Source organism: Panthera leo, chromosome E2, assembly GCF_018350215.1.
Source record: "Panthera leo isolate Ple1 chromosome E2, P.leo_Ple1_pat1.1, whole genome shotgun sequence".
Taxonomy (NCBI): domain Eukaryota; kingdom Metazoa; phylum Chordata; class Mammalia; order Carnivora; family Felidae; genus Panthera; species Panthera leo.
In genome coordinates, this window is record NC_056693.1 from 21,275,761 (window position 1) to 21,302,053 (window position 26,293).

The 26,293-nt window shown below is 47.3% G+C and overlaps 1 long non-coding RNA gene across 1 annotated transcript; it reads right to left on the reverse strand.

Annotated features, from left to right (window-relative positions):
• Positions 1–343: 343 nt before the first annotated feature.
• LOC122208431 lies at positions 344–11,975 on the reverse strand. The gene is made up of 3 exons (XR_006197230.1): positions 11,836–11,975; positions 9,803–9,857; positions 344–427 (listed from the first exon to the last, which is right to left on the reverse strand). It is a non-coding gene; the product is annotated as an uncharacterized LOC122208431 (long non-coding RNA).
• Positions 11,976–26,293: the final 14,318 nt, after the last annotated feature.

Consider the following 26,293-nt stretch of genomic DNA (forward strand, 5'->3'; position numbering starts at 1 on the left):
CACGTGGTTTACCTGGGAGGCAATCCCAGGGAACAGGGGTCAGGGACCTGGGGGACAAGTGAGGGAGGGGAAGCCAATCTAAATGTGTGGCCAAGGTGCCCCCAGGAGAACGCAGGGAATAGAAGGTGTGGCTGAGGCGGGGGCTGTCGGATCGGCCTGCAGGTGACTGGAGTGGAGGCAGGTCTGAGAGGGAGGCCGAGGCACGAGCTGGCAAACGACATCAAGTTCCCCGGAGGAGAACATTCTTCTACATTCTTGTTCGTTCCTGAGGCTCTCCGTTAACTGAGACCCACGGAGGGCTCGAGCTCAAGCAACCAAGCCACAACGTACAAATAGCGTCTTGTGCCACTGTATTTATTGTGCTATCATTTCCTCTTTTTGTCAAATGATGTAGGTTTCCCATTTATGACAGTTGTAGAAAAGTTTCCTTAAAAAAAAACAAAACAAAACCCTGTTTACATTAAAGCAGTAAGTGGATACAATGAAAGCGTTAGTGAACACGGAGATGTCCAGGGATGGGACGCATGTCGTGAATGAGACCCAGAAACGATGCCGATCTGGCCCTGTGGCCCTGCCCTGTGTTTTGCTGGTTCTGCACAGACACCCAAGTTTTGGGGGAGTCCACTAATCCCAGACACCCTGACCCTTGCGAGCATGACGGTCCTGTTTATGATGGGTGCAACGTCCTCGCAAAGCAGGGGGCATTTTATTACCGAAGGTGGTAACGACAGCCGTGGCTAAAACGATAATCAAAAGAGCAGAAGTGATCCTGCCTGATCACAGCCTTTGTCAACTGCTCTCACACTTCTTATGGTGTTTGGATTGGGCACCCGTGTCTGCGTCGCCTTAAAGGACCGCTCTGGCCGGAGGGGCCCTGGGCCCCCAGTTCGTGAGCAACAGACATCTACGACCTCTAAGACATCTAAGAGTGGGGCCCCTCTCTGCCTTATTCACCTCCCCCTTTCCCAGTACATAGCAGAGGCTCAGTAGGTGCCTGGGATGTCAGAATCACTGGCTTTAAAAGATGACACCCCTTTTCCATGAGGTCTTAGGAGGATGCTGATTGCAGGAAGGGGACTCAGATCTGCAAGAGCTCCTCCCTGATACCAGGCCCTGGGCTCCTGGTAGATGGCTGGGAGGTTAAAAGCAGCCATGAACGCGACAGAACTCTGGACAGTTTAAGCCCTTGTGCCTACCTGAGGCCTTGGGTGCACACCTTCATCACATTATTTTTACAGCAAGTCACATTGTGGGCTATAAGCTTGTCACCCGCACAGATTCCACAAACGCAGTTGCAGAGAGAGGGGGCAAAGAGACGCCATCACACCCCACCTCCCTCCCCTGCTGGCACCCCTGCTAAATGGTGCCCCCCTTGTCTGGTCTCTGGAGGCGTGTCCACACAGGTCACTTCTTGGGTGGCTCCCTTCCCATCTGCCACCTTCTTCAGGCTTGGCACTGTAGACTCTGGGCATGTGGGCCCGTTCTGTCAGTCCTGCCCCATCCTGGACATCCCTCCCAGCAGCCTGGGGCCCGTGTGCTTGGACATAACCGTGGCCAACATTCCTCTAAGGTGGGTCTTAGAGGCACTGGGGCCCTGTCTCCTCTCCCCCGGCCCCAGCCATCGGTGGATCCCGCAAAGCCACCGGGAGCTGAAAACAGGGTGCATTTCTCAGGGTCTTTGAAGGCCATCACACTCGTGGTTCCCCTTCCTGCCCTCCTTCCTGCTCCAGCGCAGTGTTTCCCACTGGGGCAGCAAGCACATCTTGCTCTCCGCACTTGCCAGGCTCTCCCAGACCTATACTTTTGAGTCCTGGCCCACCCTCAGGCTTAGGCTTCTAGAAATCTCAAGACAGAAAACGTATCCTCTCTTCATCAGATTTCTGCTGCTCTATGCCTACCCTGGACCTGGCGGATGAGTGTGGGATGGACCAAAGAATAAAATGAGAGTGGGGAAGGGGAATATTAGCTAACATTTTAGAGTGTCAACCCACCACTTTCTTCTATAAAAACACACTCTCATTCTGGAGAGTTTGGATTGCTCAAAACAATGCCTGGGGACATGTGCCACCTCCACTCCCATTCCGCAGATTAGGGAATTGAGGGCAAGTGACCTCTCCAGCTTCACAGCAAAGATGAGGTCATGATTCACACTTAGGTGTGTCTGACCCCAGAGCTCACCTTCTCGCAAGTGCCAAAACTCACCTCTCCAGGAGGAAACTAACAGCTCAGGGGAAGAGAGGCAGCCAGCAGGGCCAGGAAGTAGGAAAGTCAGATAGCCTTCCCGTTGGCAGACAGGAGCCTTCTGGAGCTCATCGTCTGGGATTCATGGAGGCAAGATTCCTTAGGAACCTAGGCCTTGTGATTCAGGGAGCTCACATGAAGTAGAACTGATTTTTAATTTTCTTCTTGGAAAAAAAAAATCAGCTATGCCTGTTGGTGTCAACACAGATGGGCTCCCTATGTTTGGCACTATGGTTCATTTTGGCATCTGCTGTTGTCTCCTGGTGCCACAGAGGGTCAGATCATGAGGAGCAAGAAATGGGGTGTGCTCAGAGCTGGGAAACTGTTCACTTTCAGCTTTCGGCTTCTGAGAACATTTTGGTGTGTGGCTTCCAAGGGAGGCTATGCTCCCAGGCTCCGTGTGTGCCAGGCCTGGTAGGCCGTGCCTATCGTGCTTTGTTTCATTTATTTCTCACATCAAACCCGTTATTCCCACTTTACAGGCAGTGACATTGAGAAACAAAGAGGAAAAGTGATTTACCTGAGGTGACACACTGAGTAAGCAATAGAGCCAGGATCTGACCATGGGCTCTCTGATTAGAAGTCATCTGCTCAGCCCAGAGGCTTAACATAAAAAGTTAATAATATAAGTAACAAGCAGAAAGAAAAGAAAGAAAGGTAAGTGTACTGTTGCAAAATTCTTATAAATTATGTGAAGCAGCATGAAAGCTGGGATAAGTTAAAGATGTACGTTGTAAATCATAGAACAAGCAGTTAAAAAAACAAAGAAGTATTGGAGATAAAATAGAGATGCAAAAAATAAAAATATTTCAAACTAAATAGAAAATAAGGAACAAAAAAGAAAAAAGAACAGATGAGAAAAAAAGAATAGCAAGATGATAAACTTCAAGTTGATCATGTTAATAATTGCAATAAGTGTAAATGATCTAAACATCATAATTAAAAGACAAAGGATGTCAGATTGGATATAAAACAAGACCCATCTATGTATATTGTCTACAAGAAATACACTTTAAATATAGGACACAGAGAGGGCAAAAGTAAAAGGATGCTAAGCTGTCCTTCAACAGATGATGAAATAAACAAATTGCAACATAGCTATATGATGGAATAACCCTACTTAACAATAAGAATGAGCTATTGATTTACACAACACTGGAAAAATCTTAAATGCATTTTGTTAAATGAAAGAAGACAGATCCAAAGACTGCATATCACATGATTCCATTTTCATGAAATTTTAAAAAAGACAAAACCATAAGGGCAGAAAACAGATAGATGATTGTCAGGGATTAGGGACTAGGGAGGTGTCGACTACACGGGAGATTTTAGGGTGGATGAAACTGTTCTGAATGGTACCGTGGTGGTGGAACAAACTTTATAGTGTGCAGTATTGAAGAGAAAGAGAAAGGGAGGGAGAAAGGAAGAAAGGGAGCAAGGAAGGGGGAAAGAAAGAAAGAAAGAAAGGGAGGGAGGAAGGAAGGTGGAAGGAAGAGAGGGAGAGAAAGAAAGAGATGAAGGAAACAAAAACAAGAGAAAGAAAGAAAGAAAGAAAGAAAGAAAGAAAGAAAGAAATGAAGGAAGGAAGGAAAGAAGGAAAGAAGGAAGGAGGGAGGAGGGAGGGAGAAAAAAAGGAAGAAAGAAAGAAGGAAAGGGAAGGAAGGAAAGAAAGAAAGAAAGAAAGAGATGAAGGAAGGAAGAAAGAAAAGAAAAGAAAAGAAAAGGTCAACTACTATGTTGAAAGATCCCAGGATGAATCTAACTACATTATAAATGTGTGACATAATATCACCCTGAGGTGAAGGAAAAAGTGCTGACCCAAAGTAGACAAAAAAAAAACCCCTGTATGTAAATATATCACTCTAATTGGTAAATTTGTTTCTCACAAAGGTACAGGTTAACAATTTGAATCTACTTTATATATATAACAGTTGAACAAATAAGTTAATAATTTGCAGATAACGGAAGACAGTTTTCTCCATATCAGAGAAAGAAATTACAAATAATAAAAGAGATGGGGAGAAGGGCCAAATGTTCCGAGTTAGATAGGTAGATAGATAGTTATAAATATATTATATAATTATAATATATAATATAATATCCATATAATATAATACAAATATAATATATAAATATAAGATAATAAACATATAATATAAATGTACATATATAATAATAAACATATAATATAAATATACATATATAATAATAAACATATAATATAAATATACATATATAATAATATATGTACACACACACACATTAACTGAGCTTCAGACTTTATATTTCTCCCTTCAGAGGGGAGGACTTGGTGACTCAGTCCTATAAGTAGCATATGGAAAGGGAAAAAATGCAGTGCAAAAACCTGGCAGACATCACATTAACCAAGTGAGTTAACATCACCAGAAATATCACTTGATATCATTTACCCCCGATATCATGTGATACCCCCGATATCATGTGATAAAGAAGGCAATTCACTTTCTATAATCCTAGTATCATCATGAGAATGCATCAGACAAACCCAGATTGAACAGTATATAAAATACCTGGCCAGTACTCTTCAAAAGCGTAAAGACAATGACAAACAAGGGAAAAATTATCACAGATTAGAGAAAACAAAAGAGAAAAATGTAGACTCTTGGACTGGGTCCTGGAAGACAAAAATACACTAGTGAAAAATACGGGCAAATCTAAATAAAGTCTGTAGTCTAGTTAATAATAATGTACCAATATTAATTTCGAAAAATGTACCATGGTTATGTAAGATGTTAACATCATGGAAAGAAGGGCATCCAGGACACTTCAGTACTGCTTTTGCAACTCTTCATAAATCTAAAATTATTCCAAACTAAATGTCTTTTTTTTTTTTTTAAGTAAAAGGATGAAAAATGCTATACCATATAACCCCGAATCAAAAGAAAACCTTGGGTAGCTGTTAGGGCTCGACAAAAGTCCACTTTTCGTAAAATAGAGAATATTGCCAGGGCTAAAGAGGTACATTTCATAAGGTGTATGCCCCGTATAAAGTTTTAAAATACATTAAGACTAAAACTAAAAGAACTGAAAAGAGAAATGGAAAAGCTGACAATGACTGTTTGGAGACTTCAGCACCCACCTATCAGTAATTGAAAGAACAGGGAGACCCAAAAAAAGTCAGTGAAATACCGAAGATTTGAACACGATTATCTCAGTACTTTAGCCAGCTCACTCACACTGACTAGCGGTGAAAGGAGTCTGTAAGCATCTCCTCTCAGACCAGCGTTCAACGACATCACATTGGTAGCTTAAAGGTGGCTACGATGGGAGTATTTATACTACAAATGCTACAAATTAAGTCATTTTCCCTACAAGGATACACTTAAAGCATTTTCCAGTCCCAGTAACGATCAATCAAAAGGAAATGACATTTAGAGACATTTAGAGAACACCCCCAAACAGTAAAATACATATTTATTCAAGTGCTTATGGGATATTCACCTAGACAATCATTCTGGGTCACAAAAACGTTTCAATAAATTTAAAAGAATTGAAGTCTTGAGTATGTTCCCTGACCACAGTGGAACCAAGCTAAGAATCAAAAACATAAAGGTATTTGGAAACATTCACAAACACTTGGAAATTCAACAACAGGCTTCTAAACAACCCCGTCGGAAAAAATCCCAGGAGGAATAAGAAAATACCATGGCCTAAAAATATTATGAATGGAATGAAAAGACAACATATCAAAATATATGGGTGACAACTCACATTGTGATTCAGGGACGTTTGTGACATTGAATGCTTATATTTAAAAAGGACTAGGGGCGCCTGGGTGGTTGAGTTCTTTGAACGTCCAACTCTACATTCCAGCTCAGGTCATGATCGAGCCCCACTTTGGACTCTGCACTAAGCATGAAGCCTGCTTAAAATTCTCTCCCTCTCTCCCTCTGCCTCTCTCTCCGGTTCACACTCACATGCTCCCTCTCTCTCTCTCTCTCTCTCTCTCCCTCTCTCTCTCTTTAAAAATACATAAAGAATAAAAAGAAAGGCGAAACTCAATAATTTAATCTTTACATGAAGAAATCAGAAAAATAAGAACAATTGAAACTCAAAGAAGGTGGAAAGAAAGGAAATAATAAAGATCAGACATTAATGAAATAGAAATAATTGGGGAAACCTATCAAGACAAAATCTGTTTTTTTAAAGGATCAGTAAAATTGATAAAGCTCTAGACAGACTGATCAATCAATAAAAAAAAAGAGATACACATAAATTACCAATGTCAGGAGTTAAAAAAGGGACATTAGTGTCCTACAGGCATTAAAAGGAAAAAAGAGGGGGATATTATGAGTAACGTGCTGTTGGTAAATTCAACAGTGTGTGTGAAATTGACAAATTCCTTGAAAGATACAAACTACCAAATAAATCAACGATAAAAATTTTTTTTTAATTTGTTTAATGTTTATTTACTTTTGAAAGAGGGAGAGAGACAGAGGTGTGAGCAGGAGAGGGGCAGAGAGAGGGAGACACAGAATCCAAAGCAGGCTCCAGGCTCCAAGCTTGTCAGCACAGAGCCCGACGCGGGGCTTGAACTCACAGACCTTGAGATCATGACCTGAGCTGAAGTGGGATGCCTTACCAACTGAGCCACCCAGGCACCCTAATAGAATTCATAATTTAAACACTCTGAGAAAGAAAACCTCAGGCCCAAGTGACCTCAGGGATGAATTGTACCATCCAGTTACAAAGATGCAATGTCGATTCTGCACAAGCATTCCAGAAGATACAGGAGGAGGAACACATCCCAACTTATTTTGCGTGGCCAGCATTAACCTGATATCAAAGCCAGGCAGAGATATTACCATAAAAGAGAACTATACATTAATACACCCCATAAATATGCATGTGAAAACCCTTAACAAAATTTTAGCAAATCAAATCCAGCAAAACACAAATATAATAATGCATCATGACTAAGTGGTGCTTATCCAAGGAATGGTAGACTAACTTGACATTCACAAATTAATGAATGCAATTCACCTTTTTAACAAACTAAAGAGGAAAAAAAAAAAGAAACAAAAAACCATACATAGTTCTGCTATAACCATTGTTTGGAAATCTCAATTTGTTTCCATACAATTAATACCGTGGGTTCCCTAATAATTTGAGCATAATGTGAATTTCATGTTTGCTTCTGCACAGTTTTGTTTGTGAGAAACACCAGGTGAATGCAGAAAACTGCGCCCAGCTGAAATGAGCCGTGTAGGAATAAAAAAGGCACCAGACATATACCTCGAAGTCTACCGACTACTGTAGTTTATGCCTCATGTGTTGTGAGCCACACCTACCCTCCTCCTCCTCCCACTTCAGGTAACCTTCCTCCCCCACTTGTCATTAACTCACAAGCTGCAGCTCTTCTAAGATACCCACTTTCACAAGCAAACTTTAGGTCTGTTTCAAGGTGAAGTGCCACATTCACTCTAGTATGTATGCATTCCTTAACCAGTTCACATGCGCAAAACATTGCTGCCATTTCCATTATGTTAATCTTTTTGTATGTTCCATCTTTTTGTAGGTACCTCTGATGACATTTTGGGGTGTCGCGCCCCCTAAGCTCCCCATTAGCCCCATGGTTTTCCTTGCAAGATTTTGAATAGCGCGGGACTTCTTAGAAACACCTGCGTTATAGCAGAAATGCCTGTAATCAGCTCCATAGATACAGAAATAGTATTTGACAAAATTCTGCATCGATTCATGATAAAAACCTAGCAAACTGAGAATATAAGGACACTTCCTTAACTACATTAAGGACATCTAGGAAAAGTCTATATCAAACTTAATGATAAAAGATGGTATACTTCCCTAAGATTTGGAAGAAGGCAAGGATGTCTATTTCATCACTTTTTTTCATATTTATACTACAGAGCCCATCAGTACAATAAATCAAGCAAAGAAATAAAAGGCATACAGATCATAAAATAATCTATGAAGAAAACCCAAGAAATTTATAAAATAAGATAGAATTAATAAATGAGCTTAGCAATGTGCAAGAAATAAGGTCCATATATAAAATATTTTAAAAATTAATAAAGTAAAAAATTTTAAATATCCTTTATAAGGGTGTCAACAATGTTAATTAATCAGGAATAAATAAACAATGCACAAGATTTATATGCCGGAAACAATAAATTATTGCTGAGAAAAAGCAGAAAAGGCATATAAATTGAAGGATATACCATGTCTAAGAATTGGAAAACTCAATATTATGAATATTTCACTTCTCCTCAAATTGATCTATAGATTCAATAGAATTCCAATCCAAATTCCTTCAAGCATAATGTGAAACTTAACAAGCTGAACCTAAAATTTATGTGGATATGCAAAAGCCCTGTAAAAGTAAAAATAATTCTGAAAAAGAACCAGGTTTGGAGAACTTAAACTATCACATTTTAAGAATACAATAAAGCCATGGCAATCGAGGCAATTCGGTACTGATGTAAATGTACAGATCAGTGAAATCAAAGAGAAAGTTCAGAAATGAACTTACACATACATAGTCAACTGAGTGTTCGCTGTTCAATGGGGAAAAGAATCTTTACAAGAAATCTTGCTGAGATAACTATGTATCCGTATGGAAAACACAAACATCATCTCTTACCTCAGACGATACAAAAATGAACACTCCTGGAAGAAAATAAGGAAAATCTCTGTGACCTTGGGTGAGGCAAAAATTTCTTAGATGAGACACAAAAGCACAAATCATAAAACTGATAAACGGGATGTATCCAAATTGAAAACTTTTACTCCTTGGGGTGCCTGGGTGGCTCAGTCAGTTAAGCGTCCGACTTTGGCTCAGGTCATGATCTTGCAGTTCGTGAGTTCAAGCCCCATGTTGGGCTCTGTGCTGACAGCTCAGAGCCTGGGCCTGCTTTACATTCTGTGTCTCCCTCTCTCTCTGCCCCTCCCCTGCTCATGCGCTCTCTCTCTCTCTCTCTCTCTTAGAAAAAAATAAACATAAAAAAATATTAAAAAAAGAAACCTTCTACTCCTTGAAAGACATAGTTATGAAAATGAAAGATAAGTCACAGACTGAGAGAAAATACTTGTTAAAAAGATCTGAAAAAGCACTTGTATCCAGAATATATAAAGAATTGGTTCAACTCAAATATCAAAAGATCGGCAGCCCTATTTAAAAAGGGGCAAAAGGTGTGAACAGACACTTCACCAAAGAAGTCGCATGGCGATCACATATTTAGCATTTGGATGGATGCACAACATCATTGGTATTTAGGGAAATATAAATACAACTGCAATGAGATATTACTATATACACACGAGAATGGTGAAATTCGAAAGATCGGCAATACCAAAAGTTGGGACGAGGGGGAGCCACCGGGACTTCCATACATTACTGGTGGGAATATAGCCAGTTTGGAAAACAGGCAGTTTCCTTCAAAGTCTCTATGTATTTGCCATAGGACCCCGCAATCACACAGCTCCTCGTTTACCCAAGATAAATAAAAACATAGGCTAACACGGCCGCTTCGTTCATAACAGCCTCACCCTGGAAACTACTCACATGTCCATCCCTTGGGTACAGAAAATCCGGCACATCCACAGGATGGAAAGCCACTCTGCAATACAAAGGAAGAAACTAATCAAACGCACAACAAAATGGCCCAATCTCCAAGCTGTATATTAAGTAAAAGTAGCCATATGTCAAAGAGTACGTACGATGGGCTCCCTTTCAGAATAAATTCCAGAAAAGGCAGAACTACAGAGACCGAAAGATCAGTGGTTGTCAGGGGCTGTGTCAGGGGTAAGGAGATTGAACGCAGGGGTCCTGAAGGAACTGGGGAGTGACTAAAAATGTTCTAAATCCTGGTTTAGCTTTACACAGGTGGTTACACAACTGTATGCGTTTTCCAAAACCCAGCAGATGGCTGGCACACTTAAAACTGGTCATACTGCGTGTGAATTGTACTTTGACAATGATGGTCACCAGTAAGGTACTGGGGCACTTGGGTGCTCTTTGATTTTGGCTCAGGACATGATCTCTGAGCTGACATCACAGAACCTCCTTGGGATTCTTTCTCCCTCTCCCTTTGACCCACTCGCTTGCATACATGCACTTTCTCTCTTTCAAAAGAAATATGAAAAAAAAAAAAAAAAACGAAAAAAGAAAAATAGCACCGTGGACCTCAGGGGGATTTGGGAAGGCGACTTTGGCAGTGGACGTTCTAGAACCTCTGACAAAACAAATGTTAGCTATGAAGAAGCATCAAGGTCTTAGGTGGCTCCAAGTGATGGGACAAGTGTTGGATTTTTCCAGATAAGCTGGATTTACTATCTGCTCTGGTCTTAGAAACGATGCTAGTGCTGGAAAGCACCTGGGCTTTCCTGAACCTGTGTTTTGTGTCGTCTCCTGCCTCAAGGGCACCGAACCCACCCTGCTGCCCTCCCCCCGCCCCACCCCCACTGCTCCCAGACAGTTGTGCGAAGCACCTGAGTTAACAAGTGGCAAAGAAAACACACTGCAAACTTTGAAGTGCGGTGCATGTGTGAAAGGAGAAGTGGGGAGGCCGGCATTGAACATGGCAAAGTGCGTTTTAGGTTCGAAGGAAGCTCCCACGATTTTCAAATTCCTGTTGGCATTGAGCAGAAGGGCAAGAAAGGATCTCCTCTCTTCCCGCTGGATGTTTTAACCACTTATCTGGAGGCTTCAGTGGGTTTGTTTAGATTTAAAGATATGTTGCCCCAGACCCTCAAGATCAAAGAGAACAGAGCTTCTACGTAAGGAGGCCCTTATAGGCCAAACTAGATAATGTCATTATCCTACAAACAGGTGATAACGGCAGAGCCAGGCTCATCGCAAACTAATCCAGTTCTAATCCCTTCAAGGGTCTGGAAAGATGTCAGGGAATAAAAGGCCACTGCCACTTCACAAGCTGCGTCTTGTGACTGGATCTGTCACCCTTCGGGCCTGAGCATCTGTCTGGTTTTCCAGACGTGACAGGCGTTGGGGGGGAGGGGGCAGGTAAGTAAGTGCTTTCTCTTCGTGCGATCGGGAGCTGGAGGAGTTTGGTGTTCCCTCCCGCCCCTTGGAACGAGAGCCACCAGCTCCTTCCCGGCCACCATGACTCCAGCAGTAAGAGTCACTGACAGACACTGAGCCCACGGCACGGTCTCCCGTACTCAGTTCTGGTTTTGGCGGGTGAACCAAGGCCGAGAGGCGAGAAGCGCTATCCACGATAGCAGGGATGTCGGAGGCACAGCCGCATTCCGGGGGGCCAGGCGGTCTGACCCAGGAGCCCCCGCAACCAATATCCTGCTGGCTGTGGAGGCCTGGGCAGGTTCATTCTCTGACCTTTGGCTTCCTGTACCCTAAAAGGAGTTAAATAAGATAGGAAGAGATCACATGTGATAATGGACGTCACTGCCTTGGAAAATACGTGGTCCGTAATCATTCAAACAATAACAACAACAACAACAACAACAACAACACCCATCGGGTTCCGGCCCCTTCCCTATATATGTTTGGCAGGCAGTTCTCTAGCCCTGGGGACAGCGTGGGTCTCTGATAAAGTTCAAGCAGAGGCAATATCTATGCACCTGTCGTTCCTGCTGGTGAGCAATGGCAAGATCTTGTGAATGTGAAGTTCACCCTCTGCCACAGGGTTCAGAGGCCCTCCATCTGCCCAGTCTGGGACCCCGTGTGTGCACATGCCGTGGCCACTGATGCTGGTGGAATGCCCCTGTCTTTCCCAGTAAGGAAAAACCATCTCCACGTCAAGAGTATCAAGACCTTGAGTGTATGGGAGAGGAGGTCCTGCTCTCAGGTCTGGCTTGGGAGCCCTCTGGGATTATACTTGTCAGATTTCTCCACCATCAGGGCTAGGAAGTAGGGAAGGGCCAGGGGTAGGGTAGGGCCAGGGCAGGGCCAGGAGTAGGGGTAGGGCATGGCCAGGAACAGGGGCAGGGCCAGGGGTAGGGCAAAGCCAAGAGCAGGACCGGGGCAGGGCCAGGCAGGGGCAGGAGTTAGGGAAGGGCCATGGGTAGGGCAAGGCCAGGAGCAGAGGCAAGGCCAGGGGTAGGGCAGGGCCAGGGGTAGGGCAAAGCCAAGAGGAAGGCCATGCCAGGGCCAGGGCTAGGAGTAGGGCCAGGGCAGGACCAGGGGTAGGGCAGGGCCAGGAACAGGGGCAGGGCCAGGGGTAGGGCAAAGCCAAGAGCAGGACCAGGGCAGGGCCAGGACAGGGCCAGGACAGGGGCAGGAGCTAGGGAAGGGCCTCGGGTAGGGCAAGGCCAGGAGCAGAGGCAAGGCCAGGGCTAGGTGTAGGGCCAGGGCAGGGCCAGGAGCAGGGGCAGGGCCAGGGGTAGGGCCAGGGCGGGGCTCTGGAGGGGGAAGGAGGGGCCTACTCAGCCTAGGTCTTCGAAGCCCAGTGTGACGCAGGGACCTTCCTGGCGGTGGCTGCTCAGCCTCAGCTGGCGAGCGCTCCTGGGATAAAGGGAAGCTCACTTTATCCCCTCCTGACAGGTCCATCAGCAGTGCTCAGAATAGAGACAAAGTGACCCCCGCGCCGCCTGCCGAGATCCCATGGGAGGGCAGAGAGCAGCCCCCAGCCCGGCCGCCGCCCACCCGGCCGGCTCGGTTCCACCGCAGTAACCACCAAGTTCACCGGCCGCAGTCTGTTCAGTAACTGCGAGATGAACATCATCTCAATTAACAGCGTACCTTGAGGGCGTCTCCGGCCAACTCTTCCAGCCCAACCGTCCACGCGGCCATCAGGCCCTAATCAACTAATGATGGCGGAAAATGAGGGAGGCCAATCCCAATAAATTCGAAGGAAAGTCATTTTTCTCTTTTAATGCCCCTCTCCCTCCTTCCTCCTTCTTCCCACGGCACAATGCAGTAAATTAATGTCACAGTGGTTATTACAGTGCCGCTGCTGTGGCAAGTATTCAAGCTACGGTCCTGGAATATTTTACCTCAGCATTTATTTGTCCATAAAATAAAACAGGATTTATGGGATGACTCTCCAGTTTGAGGGCTGCGTGGACAGCAGCTGGGGCACATCCTTATCTCCTTCACAGGTAAAGATATAGGGATGCTCTCGGGAGCAAAAGAGGCCCAGTGGACGGCGGGGTGCCTGAGCCGAGAAGGGCGAGTCCCCGGGAGGACCGGCTGGCCGAGCCTCAGTTAAGAGGACAGTGTGGCTTTGGGATGGCAGTTCGGCTGCAGGAGAGGAAGGCAGCTCTCCGAGGGGAGGGTGCGGACGAAAGGCACTGTCGCCCAGCACCTGGTCCCCCGCTGCACCGGGCACGGCGGGCATCCGAGGGCACCCGCCGGGTGCTGCCCCTCCGCTCGCCTACCGGGGCCCCAAGACCGTCTCTATTGTCCCCCGTAGTCCGCTCGAGTGCCTGGGCGCCGGCCAAGGCGGCCCTGCCGAGCACAACATACAAGCGGAGTTCATTAAAACACGCCCGCGTGCACAAAACTCTCCCGGGGAAGGAGAGGCTCCACCTTTGAGGACGCGCTCTGAAATGATAATTCACTGATTCTGAAGCCAATCATTTCGTATTTTGACTGCTGGCTTAGGAATATTCATATTTTCCACTGCATTTAAATTTCCCTGTGCCATTAAAATCTTCGAGCTCTATAATTAGGCCTCTCCTGATAGATATGGATGAGGTCTCCGTTCCGGGGAGAGCAAGCAGGAGCCCCCCGGGAAGCTGGGGTTTGCCGGGAGGGTTTCCCCTTGGCGATGCTCTCATCCCCTTCCCCTCTCCAGCTGGAACCTTCCGGCCGGCCCACCCTCCACCTGGACCCAGACCAGGATCTCCGCAGACTGGCTGCACCCACGTCCCCGCTGCCCCTCGCCCCTCCTATGCTCCGGCTGCATAGCCACTAAAATGTTTACTCGCTTAAGCATAATTTGCATTCCAAAAGCCGTGTCCCAGACTCAGATGGTATTTATGAAATAAAGTGCTTCTGGTTGTAGCCACCAAAACCAGATGTGGCTGGCTACACCCTACATGTATACAAAACTGTGCTCCAGCTCCAAAATAAATAAATAAATAGAAATCTTCTCCAGAGGTAAATATTATTTTATGAAATGGAATACAACACGTAAGCGAGTTCCCGCCGCGTCCTCGGGAACAGCTCCGGAGCCGGCAGGAGGCCTCTGGCCGGCTGGCCTCGTCCCCTCGACCGCATGCTCCCTGGGAGGCTGGCGCATCACCGGGCCTGGTGTCCAGGCCGCGTCCCCCCCCCCCCACCCCCGGTCAGGTTCTGCTGAGATCAACCAAAATATTGGGTAATGAAGATGGAAAACCAATAAAGAGTGGGGGGGGGGGGGGGCGGGGAAATAAAGAATTGCTTAGAATGAATTCTGTACATAATTACTCGCATTTTTGCTAACTACTGTATAAACAACACTTTTAACAAGGCAAATTGGAATTTGAAGACAATTCTGCTTAGGGATATAGCTTCAATTTATTATACCAGGAGAACTGAAAACTTTGTTTCTGCTGCGTTGCAGTCAATTTCCGCGGCGCGCGCATTTTGAATGTGTGATTAATCATAGGAGTGCAGGGGTTGCCAATAAATACCAAAACTCTAAAAGTGTAACAACTTGCTCATTTTGTGCGGTCATTCCAAATAGCTAGACGGCCCGAGCCTGTCAATGTGCTCCAGGATCAATGCTCTGGGGTCTCTGCAAAAGATTGATTTTTCGCTCGGAGGATTCCGTTTCGCTCATCAACAAAAATACCTGGTTCCCTAAATAATGTGATCCCAGGCTTCCACGTGGGCCAGGACAAGGGCCACACACCACCTTTACCCCTCCTGTTGGGCTGTATCCGGGGGCCTCCGTGCATGCTAGAATCTTAACACTTGTTGACCAAAAGAACTTCATCCAGAGTTTGACCACTCCAGGGGCGGGGCAGGGAGGAGAGGGAGCCGAGGGGGGGATAAAAAAAGGAAATAGGTTAATATATCAAAATAGCTGAATCTGAACACTTATGTTTTAGTTGAAAACTAAGGAATTTGAGGGTGGAAACGAGAAGTCCTCTCCTAACTTAAGCCTGTACCAATCATATCCACTTCGATCATGGTCATGTCTCAATTTTCCTTTTCTGGTGCTTCATCAATCCTCACTGCTTCTGCATCGTTTCTGATGAACAGCTCACATGTGGAATTAAGCATGTCTGCAGTGGCTTTTCACTAATAACAGAATGCAAAGACTGCTTGTTGAGTATTTATCCCTAAAGGGAAGCCTCCCTGATGGTGGAGGATACGAATGAACAAACACGTTGGCACAAAGAAAAGGGGGTGGGGCGGCACCCGGGTGGCTCAGTGGGTTGAGCGTCCGACTTCGGCTCAGGTCATGATCTCGCAGTTGACGAGTTCGAGTCCCGCGTCGGGCTCTGTGCGGACGGCTCAGAGCCTGGAGCCTGCTTCCGATTCCGTGTCTCCCTTTCTCTCTGCCCCTCCCCTGCTCGTGCTCTGTCTCTCTCTCTCTCTCTCTCTCCAAAATAAATAAACATTAAAAAATTAAAAAAAAAAAATTCTACCTAGTGTCTACATGGACCCTTCAAAATGTTTGCCTTACCTACTAATTAGGCGATTCTCTCGCTGAGGGTCTGGGCCATTCTTCACATGTAAAGCCTGCTTTGAAAGGAGCCCTTTTTCCGAGTGGGGGAGTTCTCCTCGGGCCCTGGGAGGCCCCCACCCAGAGACGAGAGCCGCCCCTTGTCCATCAAGCAGCCGCCCTCTGATTAGGATGGCTCGCAAAAGGGTCTTGATTGAGGAAACCTCGGGCCTGGCACACAAACATCAAGGCGGTGCCGAATGCCAAACACCTTTAAGGAGGAAGAGAAATAATAAGGTGAGATTACTTCGTTCTCTCGCAGCCTAAAAATAAATGGAAGGGGCCTTCTCCCAGCTTCAGGGAGTGCATATGGATTTCTTGCTGACATGCCATTCTCCGAACTGATTGTCACACTCGCTGAGAACGGTTAAAAAAAAAAAAAAAATAATGCCAGACCGTTATCGTTATTAGAAGGGCAAGAAGAATGAAATATCATGATTATCATTAGGAAACCCTGTAAAACATATTTGTACATTATCTTGGGGCAAATACAAGTGTCATATGTTACCAATTGTTAGGCAAAGAACGCGGTAATATATTGTTCCCCTCCGGCCCTGCGTGCAGCTCAGCGCGGGGCAGAAATGATGTGCACCGCGTGTGTGCGAGCAGCCAGAACATGGGGTGCAGGGCGCGGGGGGACAGAGGGCCGCCCCGGGACCGGCGTCACAGAACATGGCTGAGTCTGGGGTACGCCGCGGAACCGCGGCGGGGGACGGCAGCCTGGGGCCGGGCCGGAGATTGGAAAGCAGGGCTGAGTAGGGAGCAGTCCATGGTCCCCTCCTCATCAGGGCCGGTTGGGTAGGCCTGGGGTGCGGGACGGGGAGCAGGTCGGCTCCATGTGCTGAGACGGCTGTCTCCCTCAGTGGCCCCAGATTCCCAAGGAAGGACCTGACTCACATCCCTTTTCTCAGACAAGGGCATGTGTCCGAGTCGGGGCTTGAGAGGGGGACAGAGGATCCGAGTGGGGGTCTGTGCCGATAGCAAAGAGCCTGACATTGGGCTTGAACTCAGGAACCGTTGAGATCATGACCTGAGCCGAAGTCGGTCGCTCAACTGACTGAGCCACCCAGGCACCCCTGCAAGCTAAAGGGGTTTTGTTTGCCCCTTCAAAAGCCCTTCGTGAAGGTCATGGAAATGAAAATGCACGGGTGCTCATAGTATTGCCTGCCAGTGTTGTGGGTCCACCATTGTCCCTTCAGAGTCATCCATCGGTGCCTGGAGGTCCAAGCGTCTCCAGCAAAAAGCCTTCAGTCCATGTGGTCTAAAGGGGGCTTTCCAGGTCTTGGCTTTCTGGAGCCCCCCATTCCTGGAAGCGTGCACAGGGGCCTCTGCCGACACACTGCCTGGCCTGGGTCCCATACGCCATCTGCTCAGCAGCCCTCAGGGAATGCCAGAGAAGGGGAAGAGCCCTCTTGGTCAAGGCATGACACCATGGCCCCAGGAGAGCCCATGGTGGGTGCCCCCCGTTCCCAGGATCCTATCTGCTTCCGGTGGCTGGATAGAGCAGAAGTTTGCAAACGTTCAGAGGGGCCAGGGAGCCCCAGGATGGCATTGCCACAGAGAAATGACAATATCTGCAAAGGAACCACAAGGGACACTGCTCGGAAAACATTTGCCCACAGGCCCTGGGCCTCCGGGATTCTGGGGCTCTGACCTCCCACCCTGTGGAGGCTTTGCCTCTCTCACGGGTTTTCCTCATCCTGGATAAACAGCATTGTCTCTGGCCTGGGGACCAGGGACGGCCGGAGGCCTTTACCTTTGCAGAGCAGGGCTCACAGGAAAGAGCTTGGGGAGAGGGCAGCCCGTGTCTCCGAGGCCCCATCTCCCTCCCCTGCAGTCTCACTGTGCCCCTGCCCTGCTGTGAGCGAGGACCTCTGGCGAGACAAGGCACAGTTACGCAATGTAAGGAAGCCCCCTTGTCCCCAGAGGAATGCCATACTAATGGTGGCATTTCAGGCAACTTGGCAAGAAGCGGGGAAGGTATTTTGGGATAGGAGTTCCCTCAATTCACACCAAGCCTGAGACATCTAAACATAACTGCTAAAGGTTCTGTCTATTATGGGAAACTAGAATCTTAGAATAACTCCGAGAGCCTCTCGCCTAAACTCCTTGTAGGGAAACTGAGGCCCGGGGGGTGGGGGTGGGGGTCGTTAGGGGAGGGGAACTTGCAGCATCTTTCTGCGCGGCCTCTCACCGCCGAGCCCCTGCTTGGTGTGAAAATCAGTGCTTCGGTTCCCTGCAGCCGATGCCTTCTTTTTTTCCAGGACAGAGCTGATTTCTGCCCCGGGGGGTTGGTTGGCCAGTTGGCCGGCTCCCCTTTGCGGGCCAAGAGCTCTGCGTTGTCTGAAGCCGTTTTCAAAGGAAAGGCAGCATCTGGGTCCCTCTCCAGCCGTCCCAAATCACCGTCCGCAGGTGCACTGAGCCCAGCTGACCTGCACACACGCTGGAGTTCGGGAGGTGCTGGTCTCAAGCCCCTCACTCGCCCTTACTTCCAGGACTCTCGGAACCTTGTCTCACATTAGTAATTGGCTCATCTTGGGTCTTTAGATTTTCGCTCTTCTGGCTTTATCTCTAATTTTTCAAATTGACAGCGTTTAATTTCCTATGCAGTTACAAGCCGGGCAGGTAGGGCATGAGGAGATGGACGGTGAGCTGGTGGCCGTAGGTCCCAGGGACACGCAGGGCACGAGAGACCTCCGCAGGTCCTCAGCCGGGCACCTACGGGCAGTGAGGATGTGGCGCCTCCTCAGAGCCCGGCGCTGTGTCTCCTGCCCACAGCCACGCCTCCTGTGGCCCCTCTGCCCCCACGGCCCTGCACAGACTCCCACTGTCCCCATCGGGACAGGACCCCTGCGGATCCACGCGGACCCCCACCGCCCCCGCAGACCCCACGGCTTCCGCAGCCTTCCTGTCCCTCCAGCACCACCAGGGCCCCCCGCTGGACCCCTCGTGAGCCACTTAGTTCCCCGCCCTCCCTTCCCCCCTGCACGTGGGCCACCCGGGACAAGACTCCGCTCTTTCGTGGGGCGGGGGAGGGGGCAGGGAACTCACTCCCACACAGCACTCCGGAGCATCCCTCCTTTTCTCTCTGCATTTCAGACCCCCGCCCCCTCGACGTGCCCACTCGCTCGGTGTGTGATGCTAAGTTGTGAAAACCGTGTGGGGACATTAACCCGAGGTGTTATTTATAAATATGTTATAATTTATTAAATTATGTGGCACTCGACAACAACTCAGATAAAGAAGTACATTGGAGTGTTACCAGCACATGCGCTATTTTAATAATCCTTTTATCTTAAAATATTGCCTCCTATCAGGCTGTCAGGGAGCAGCAGGAGAATCTGTTAAGTGTAGAGAGGAGGGGCATCTCTCGAACACGCTCTTCGGTGAGTTATTAAAGGAGAGAGAGACGCCAACTAATCATTTGATAAACGCGAGGAAATTGTGTATACTGGGCCCCTGCATGCAAAGAGCTGGGAGTCAAGGAGAATTTGGGGATCCAGAACAGAACTTGCTCAACCCGGCGTCTCCCACTGCAGTGGGTCTCCTCAAACAAAGTCTGCCAGACTTGAACTTGCGACGCTCATCGGCCGCCATTTTTAGCCACGCCCAGAATCACTGCTTCTCTGTTTTCCTGAAGATTTTTATTTAATTTGTATTCATCCTTTTTTCTTTTTACTTAAATAGATTTAATTTTTAAAGGAAGCTCTCTATCATTACCATGAATAGAAAACTAATAGCACTTACCATAAATATGAAATAACCATTAAAAAAAAAGGGCTTATAATGGAAACAAAACCGTGTAATTAAATTGAAGCTCCATATGAAGATTTGAGGAAGCCTGGGGCCTGCGCTCTCTGCTAAAAGGGGGGATTATCCAGGGTTACAGACACACGCAAGACATGGCTGGGGCCAGAGAGACCCTTCCTCCCTGACCTCGGAAGGAGCCACAGGACACTGTTCATTGGGCGATCTTCCTCACCGGGCAATGTGTTGCGATCGAGCCCTGGCTGGGCACACGAAAGCCACCTCAAGCGTCCACAGTGGTCCCCTACCAGAGCTGTGGAGGCGGCGGACCCATATCAAGGACAATGATCACAACACTATTTTCTCAGGCATCACGTTCGTTACAGGCTAGCAGGTAAGAGCTCTTCTTTGGGAATGTCGGTGGAGCGGGTGTTCCGTGTAGTGGTAAGGACAGAGCCCAGGAGGCCTGGACAGGAGCCCCAGTTCTGCTGTGTGGCGTGGGGTACGTCGTCTTCTCTGTCCCGTCATCGAAGCCCAGAGTGCTCTGAGCTGCAACAGACCTGCTCGAAGACTGCGTGCCTCCTCCCCGCCCTGCACTTCTCTCCTCCACACGCGACAAAACGAAGACATTTTTTTTCAAGTGTTTTTCATGTCACTGTGATGCAAAGCATGTGTTGTTGGGAGAAAGTACCTGGGACTGCGTGTGTGAGGCTTCTTCCTCGAACTGCAGAAAGGTAATGCTGGGTAATCAAGATGCAAAGCCAAATAAGGGCAGAAAAATGAACCTCCAAGAATCTCTACACCCCAAGGAAAGCAAAAGCATCTTGCTGTCAAAATAGAAGTCTGAGCCATGTAAAATAGAAATATCCAAACGTGAAGCCAAGCTCTCCAGTCATATTTAGGACCCATTTCAAACCAGGCAAAGAGAATGTCAGATAATCAAAATTCACGTGAGAAAACACAGCTACTGTTAGGTGCGATTAATATGAACAGTTAGAGAGAGGCGAAAATAATGAAGTCATACGTTATTTTTTTTTCCTTGTAGGTATAGATTTTATTTGACCTATTGCTTTTAAAATAGAATACCTTCCCAAGCACGCTTTACATGATAAAACTCAGAGACAAAAGAGAGAAAATGCAAATCAATTCTACATTACATGTATGTTGCTGCATTTGGCAAAATCAAATGAGATCTTTTCATCTCCTTACTGTAGAACAAAAACAGAGCAATATTATGAAATCTCACAGAGCTTTATTTCTCGGCGTCTTTTGTGTCCAGCCTTTTAAATTCAGGTTTTTCTGCCTTTTTTACTGACAAGCCCACAATTTTCAGAAAAGAAAGCTAGCATTAATTAAGACAGTGCCAGATGTAATTTTCTTGGGAAGTAAATTTCTGCACAACTAAAGGTTACAGAGACCTTTTCACTGTCAAAATTTACTACAGCCTGTGAATGTTAATGTTTCTAATGAAGACATGTTCTCTGTCCCTGAACTTAAAAGTACCCAGAGAAGAAGGCAAAGAGAAAAAAAACTCTATTTGACGAATGTATCTGGAGCCTGTGCATTAATGCAGGGAACTCTCGGCTGCCGGTGCACGTTGTAATTATAGTGTTTGGATAGCCTTGTTTTCTAAACAAGGAATATTGCCATAAATTGGCAATTTTGCATGAGGACTGGGATTGTAGTAGGTGCCTTATGCTACAAATGAGCTCGTAGTATAATAAGCATTTACCCCACCAGGTTAAGGATGTGCACCTTCTGACTCCAGGGCGGTCAGGAGAAAAGCAGTCAGAGGACCCACATCCTCAGTCAGGATGGGGGGATCTTGGGCTTCCGATTCTCTGACATGTCAGCAAGTGGGCTCAGAGGGGGCTGCCTTGGTGTTTGAAGACACAGATGTCATTTGTTTCTGACCAGTCTCGATATCGTTTTGGAGGCCTAAACACCAGCATTTTCCGCCCAGCTCCCAGGGCAGAGACGGCCACGCTGAACCGGAAGCAGGACATCCCCCCCCCACCCCTCCCCGGGGCTCGCCACCCTCAGGGCTGCAGGTTCCCTGCACGAGAAGTTCTTGGGCTTTTTCCGCATCTTGATTTGTCCTCCTCAGTAAGCCGAAGAATGAGGTGACATGGCCCTAGTTAGGGCTAAAAGATAGTCATTTCATTGGCTTGGTTTTGTCATTACCAGAAGGAAGGAAGGAAGGAAGGAAGCAGCCAATAATGAACATGGTGGAAAAGTGTGCAGAGACATTCTCCATATATGAAAACCCCGATGACCAGTAGAAAAATAAAAGACAATGTTCAACGACGTGGGGACGTTAAATAAATCAGGATACACCTACACATCGTCATGTTACATAAGAATCAGTCTCGCTGGTTCAGAAGATATTTCCATCAAAAGGCAAACAATTATATTATAAATCATGCAAAAAGCAGATACAAAATTTCCTAATCTCAATTTCATTAAAAAAAAAATGTACAGGGGCGCCTGGGTGGCTCAGTCGGTTAAGCGTCCGACTTCGGCTCAGGTCATGATCTCGCGGTCCGTGAGTTCGAGCCCCGCGTCGCGCTCTGTGCTGACAGCTCGGAGCCTGAAGCCTGTTTCAGATTCTGTATCTCCCTCTCTCTGACCCTCCCCCATTCATGCTCTGTCTCTCTCTGTCTCAAAAATAAATAAAGGTTAAAAATTTAAAAAAAAAAAAAATGTACAGAACAAAGACAATGGAAAGGCGTCAACTTGTTGATAGTAGAAAACTGTCGGTGGCAAAATCGCCACTACTTTTCCTCTTCCTAAGGGAGTTCGCAGAAGAAAAATTTCAAAAAATTTCCCAAAATATATTTTCTTGTGTCACCAGGAAGAACGCCCAGTAGGGTCATCAGGACGGAGATCGCGTCATATCCCAGCATGGGCGTTCGTAAATCTTAAATTCTTTACTCTGTGACTTATCATTGTCTTTCTTCTGAAGCAAAAGTCGGCAAATTTTTTCTTCAACGGGCCAGATTATAAATGTTTTAGGCTTTATGTGCTATAAGGTGTCTCTTGCAACTGCTCAACTCTGCCATTATGAGCACAAAAGCCACCACAGATAACGCGTAAACTAGCGAGTATGAGTGTGTTCCAAAAAAACTTTACTTAACAGAAACAAGGGGTGGGCCAGCCTTGACCTCGGGACGCAGCGTGCCAGCCCTTGTCTATATCAAACCACTGTTGTACTATTGGATTCCAGCACAAGAGCAGAATGCTAAACTCTGAGATACTAGGGAACTAACACTCCCGTTTGATGGATGAGGAGACTGACTCCAGAGAGGCGAGGTGAGTTGTCAAAGTCATAGAACAGGTGTCCAGCATAGACGCTAAGAAATACAAGGGCACCCTGCCTTTGCAGGAGTTACCAAATCAGCCTCAGAGGTGGCAGCCTCGGGCATTGCCAGTCTGGTGGCCGGGAGTCTCGGGTCTTGCTCTGCACCGTGTCCCCTGCCCAGGAAAGCTCCTCAGCAGGAGTGGGCTGCCCCAGCTCCCGCCCCTCCTCACTGCCTTTTGGAGGACTTCAACGGCACTTGCCATGGCTCTCTCTGATCACCGTCTCCTCCAAGTGGTGACCGGAAGTCATGGTTGACCCGGCACAGACCCCATTTTGCCTGCTGCCCTCTCATTAATAATTATGCTCCTTCTCACTCTCAAAAGGGCCAGGTTTGCACGATAAATCACGTGATTTCCTCCCCAAGGGTAAATTTGGAGGAGTTGTAACCTGCGCGAGAAAGAATCACGGGGCTCCACTTTCCACACCACGTACAAGAAAGAAGATAGATTTGGGTGGCTTGGCCTGCCGTTCTGGTGGTGGAATCCATGTCTCAGAATAGGCCTGCTGTGGGGGGAAGTGGTTAGTAACTCTCCTCTAATCGCATCCTGGCAGACCCTAAGTGATTGTTCAGTGGTAATTTTGATCGTGGGTGATTTTCCTGCATCTTAGGGTCTCTCTTTCTCTCTCACTCAGTTTCACCCCATTGTCATTTTCTAAGTGGCCAGGATGATTTATTCAATTTCCTTCTTTGGAACCATCCAACCCTTTCCCAATCAACCCCGTCAGGACCTCTTTAGACAGGAGGGGGGTCAGGAGAAGAAGTCTGTGAATGACCAATGTCAAAAAGACAAGACAAAACAAGAACTGGTGAAGATGTGGAGAAAAGGAAACCCTGTGCACTGTTGGTGGGAATGCAAACTGGTGCAGCCACTCTGGGAAACAGTATGGAGCTTCCTTGAAAAGTTAAAAACAGAACTACCCCGCGATCCAACAATTGCACTACCCAAAGGAAATGAAACCATGAAATCAAAAAGATATATGCACCCCTATGTTTATTGCAGTGTTATTTACAATAGCCAAGATATGGAAACAACACAAGTGTCCATGGATGAGTGAATGGATGGAGAAGAAGTGATCTGCATCCACAATGGAATATTACTCAGCCAGCAAAAAGAATGAGATTTTTTTTTTTTTTTTTTTTGCCATTTGCAACAACACGGATGGACCTAGAGAGTGTAATGCTAAGTGAAATAAGTCAGAGGTGGAAAGATGAATAGCATGTGATTTCACTTATATGCGGAATCTAAAACAAACAAAAAAAAACCCAACCAAACAAGCAAGCAAAACAGAAAGAGACCCATAAATACAAGAACAGACTGATGGTTACCAGAAGGGGTGGGGTGGGGGGGGATGGGCAACATAAGTGAAGGGGAGCGGGAGATAGAATCGCCCAGTTCTGGAATGAATACGTCATGGGAATGAAAAGCACAGCATAGGGAACACAGCCAATGGCGCTGTGATCGTGTTGTGTGGTGACAGGTCATAGCTACACTCGTGACAAGGTGTAAACTTGTCGAATCGCTATGGCTTACACCTGAAACTAAAGTAACACCGGGTGTCACGTGTACTTCAATAAGAGACAGACACAGAGACGGAGAGACAGAGGGAGAGAATGCCGTGGAACATATAGGCTGTCTCCTAAACGGGCACGCCTGCTCAAAAGAAACAAAAGGAAAAAAATAGTCAAAGAGTCTTAAATGGCTGCAGAAGACAGCACAAGCAAACGGAAACCAGGGGCATGTGTTGCAGCGTCTGTCCCCCCCAGAGGCCTCCGTCCTCTCTGGCTGACTGTGGGAGAAGAGGAAAGGCAGGGGTGGAGAAGCACGGAGGTGCCTGGCCTGGAGCAGAATACGCGACTTTCCACTAGACCCTGTATCTCAGGCTTGGTGACCGCGGACCCCGCGTCAGCAGCACATCCGCCTTATCCGGGCCCTTGTTAGAAATGCAAATTCCCAGGCCTCCCCACGTCTCTTGGCTCCAAAGCCCTGGGGCGGGGTGAACCCTCAGGAGTGTTCTTGCAGCCATGGTTTTGAGAGCTAAACGACAGCGTCTGATCGACGTCCGGGGGCCTCGTCCTCAGACAGCGAAGGTGTGAGGTGCCGTGTGCACAGCACAGTGAGGGAACGGGGTGTCCGAGTGGCGTAAATGACGGTCGACGACCCGACCGACACGTTGTTTTTCCCCCGAAATTGACGGAAAGGCCCCACAGTCCCTGCAGCGGCAGGCAGGGGATGGGGCGCTCCCCATGTCCTCGGAGATGATGTTGCTGTCACTTTGATTCCACGCCCCGTGAGACTGTCCCAAGAGGGGCCAGGCCAGTGCTCAGTCCCGGCCCCAAGGTGAAGAGGCCGGCCCGAGCCAGCCACGTGAAAGCCTTGCCTCCCCAGCTTGTCTGCCTCCCTGAGCTCAGGTTACTAAGGAAACCACCACGCGGCCTTTGTCTATACATGCCACATGCGGCTCTTTGGAGTCGCCTCATGCGGCACGGGGCTCCCCAGAACAGCTGAGGACAACAAAGTGTGAGGCCCATAAAAATGACAAATGGTCACACCCTACCTCGGTGGCTCTGTCCAGAGGGATTTTTAACGCTGGGAGGCAACGTAGGCTGAGGAGGACAGAAAATGTGAGACCTGGGCCGTATGATTCATATCCCAGGGTTAGCTGGAGGCGTCCAGTTCCTCTGCTGCAGAAAATAGGGCACAAAGGATGATGTTCGCCAGTGCACCTTCCCAAGGCTCTTGTACCGACTGCAGCTGAGCACAGATCTCTCTGGGCTGCTCCCAGGCGGGGTGTCTTGACTTCAGGGCGACTGGCGTTAGGGATGGGGCTTGAATGGAACAGCAAACTTGGCTGCAAACCTATGATTTCTCTTTTCTTTTTCCGTTTTTTTTTTTTAAATATATATTTGGACTTTGCAGTCCACCTGGCTTTCTCATCTTTATTACTCAAAAGAAGCTTTTAATTTCTTCCTCCCTTTCTCCATTCATACCCCCTTCTTTCCTCCCTCCCTCGCTTCCTTCCTTTCTTCCTTCCTTCCTTCCTTCCTTCCTTCCTTCCTTCTCTCCCTCCCTCCCTCTCTCCCTCCCTTCTTCCTCCCTTCTTTCTTTCCTTCCTTCCTTCCTTCCTTCCTCTTTCTTTCTTCCTTCCTTCCTTCTTCCTTCCTTCCTTCCTTCCTTCCTTCCTTCCTTCCTTCCTTCCTCTCTTCCCTATGCCTCCCAGTCCTGGTAGAGTGATTAAACCCTCGAGTAGGTGAATAACAGCCCAGATGAGTGTGATACAGAGACTCAAGAATGCCAGAGTGCTGGGGAGTTCT